The sequence below is a fragment of the Limulus polyphemus genome, unplaced genomic scaffold, assembly GCF_000517525.1.
Source record: "Limulus polyphemus unplaced genomic scaffold, Limulus_polyphemus-2.1.2 Scaffold2420, whole genome shotgun sequence".
Taxonomy (NCBI): Eukaryota; Metazoa; Arthropoda; class Merostomata; order Xiphosura; family Limulidae; genus Limulus; species Limulus polyphemus.
In genome coordinates, this window is record NW_013668030.1 from 179,272 (window position 1) to 182,136 (window position 2,865).

Consider the following 2,865-nt stretch of genomic DNA (forward strand, 5'->3'; position numbering starts at 1 on the left):
TTTTTTTTTTGGTCTTGTATATTTAAAAAATTAAACACTTCAGCACTTGTAACTTTCATTTGTCATGACCACCAAAAGCTTAATATTGTCCATACCAGCAGCAAGTAAATTCAACATCTAATCGATAGTAAAAAATTTTTATTTTCATCAATAAAATGAAACTTTTTTTTTTGCTAATTAATAATAAACAAATGAGTGTATATGAAATCCCTTAGGCTGTCTTTGAAAAAATGAAAAACGTTAATTTTTACATTAAAATTTACCTGAACAAAATTCTTCCGTAAATCTATACATCTCAAACTTTTTAAAACTAATTCATTCACAAACTTTTTAAACTTTAAGGATAATACTACATCTTATATTTTTGAAAAATCAAATTTTAATACATTTTATGAATATACAATTTGATCGTAAACTTTTAATATTTATTTGTGGTTGTACGTAATTATGATGTTTTTTTATTGTAGAATTTTAATATTTCTTTATGGTAATTATGATGTTTACAGAAAGCTTTAGTTTCTAAAGCAGTTGCTTGTCCTTTGATAATTATTAAATATGTACAAAAATCGTTGTCTACTTAATTTTGAGATTGTCGAATCATTTTTGTTATAACAGTTTCTAACTTTGGTCTTAATTATTCGGTAAAAATATTGCAAAGTCCAATCCGCTTATTTGTAATCAGTTGCTTATCTATTTGATAATGTACTGCAGGCTACGTTGATTGATAGGCTTAACTCACAAATAAAACTCAATAATCACATATTTTGTTTCATGTCTACGGCACAAACTCACCAATAATGTACGGCACTAAATCTGCTAACACTAACCAACTCGCTGTCTGATTGGCTGACTCAATAATAATATTTTTTTTTCATGTCTACGGCACAAACTCACCAATAATGTACGGCACTAAATCTGCTAACTAACCAACTCGCTGTCTGATTGGCTGACTCAATAATAATATAATTAATTCAATCGTGCTTTTATACATCACAGTACTGCCCCCTCTCCCAAACCTCCCGAATTTTCGAGACGTCACGTGAGAATTAGACATTCAGAAAATTTCTAGACGCCACACTTCATCATTACATCATGCTCTGTTCCATCTAGCAAACAAAACATTTAAATTGATATATTAAAAACATAGCCAACAATATTGTCCTCTCTTTGGATTGTGAAGTCCCTTGAGAAAAGTATATTAAACTTAATCTTACGTAGCTAAGATATAAATAGACACAACAATCACTAAATTACTAACTAACTGGGTTAAACAAAGCATGATTAAAACTGTGATTAACGAAACAAAAGCTTCATTATTTTATTTACTGTGTTTGAACAGTCCATTCACCAAATCTTTTCTTGTTCTTTATTGTCACTTGTTGTCTTGCCACCAGGGGATTTATCTTGAAGTAGATGGTAGTAGTTTTGTGGTTAAATCTTTTTAGAGACATAGGTTACATGATGCCTACATTTTTGAAATTAATTATTAATTCCGGATTCCACACATACACACACACACACACACACATATATATATATATATATATATGAGCGTTTTGATGAGATTTTTAGTGATTTATTTTGTGTACCATGTATATATGTCTAGGTTACAGTTTAAGTTTAAAGAGTCTTCACCTGCAATGGTGTATTTTTAAGCATATTTTGATCTTCCGTGTCTAAAGATGTTTTTTGAGTTAAAAATACATCCAAGAATATTTGCCCATTGTAGTGTATTGTTTTGTATCGTGTTGTGCGGGTATCATTAAAAGTGTGTTATTTGTGAAAAACTCGTGTTTATAACTGTAATTCATAGGGAAATACATCTCAAAACCCAAAATACAAAAACCTCCTGTTGTTAGCGGGCCTAATGTCCCTAATCTGCTGGTAATCCATGAGATACCGTAAGGGTTATCTGCTTTAGACACCCCTAAGTTTGAGCTCATAGACTAGAGCAGGGGTCACCAAACTTTTTTCACAGCGGGCCAGATAACTGAGAGAATGACGAGCGCGGACCGCATAACCATTTTGTTCAATACAATACAGTGAATACACAAAATATAAAGGACAACAAACATGTTTATTTTCCAAAAAGTTATCAAAGAAGGCGACGTTAGCAATAAGATAGTTATATCACACCCAGTGCGCACATATCCGAATCTCACAAACTAAGCAGCAAAAAAGGTTTGTGAGATTTGTGATACTGGCGTTTAGCTTTTGAGATATCATCATTATTTGCTTTGGAATTGCTGCATCCAACCAAGAGAATTGCTTTCAAATGTTCGTCAGTCAACCTCATTCGATGTGTTGACTTCACATAATTCGTTTTTGAAAATGTTTGCTCACAGACATAAGTTGTTCCAAACACTGATGCCATACCAGAGGCAAATTTCTTCAACTTTGAAAACTCAACATCAGTTAAGCAGCGATAAAATTCTACAAGTTTTCCTTCTCTGTGCTTCTCTTTCAACAAGTCATTTGCTTGCAAATCAATGAGCTCCAACTGTAGTTCGACTGGCACGTCATCAAGGTTACAATCAAACGGATTCTGGAACAGAAGAATGTCACTCTCAATTTTGTCGAGATCTAAAAATCTCTCCAAAAAATGCTTATTTAAGTCACTAATAATCTTCTTCGGAAACTCGAGTTTGACATCTTCTGCGATTCCAGCACGAAACTCTTTGAAATACTGAAAATGAGTTGTGCTTCAAACAATGATAGCTTTCTCCAAAATCATTTGATGATTCTGTAGAGATCACAGATAAAGTTATCCTTTCCCTGAAGTTTCAAGTTTAATTCATTCATGTGGGATGTGATGTCAACCAAAAACGACAACTTTGACAGCCAGGTAGGATCTGGCAGAAGTGG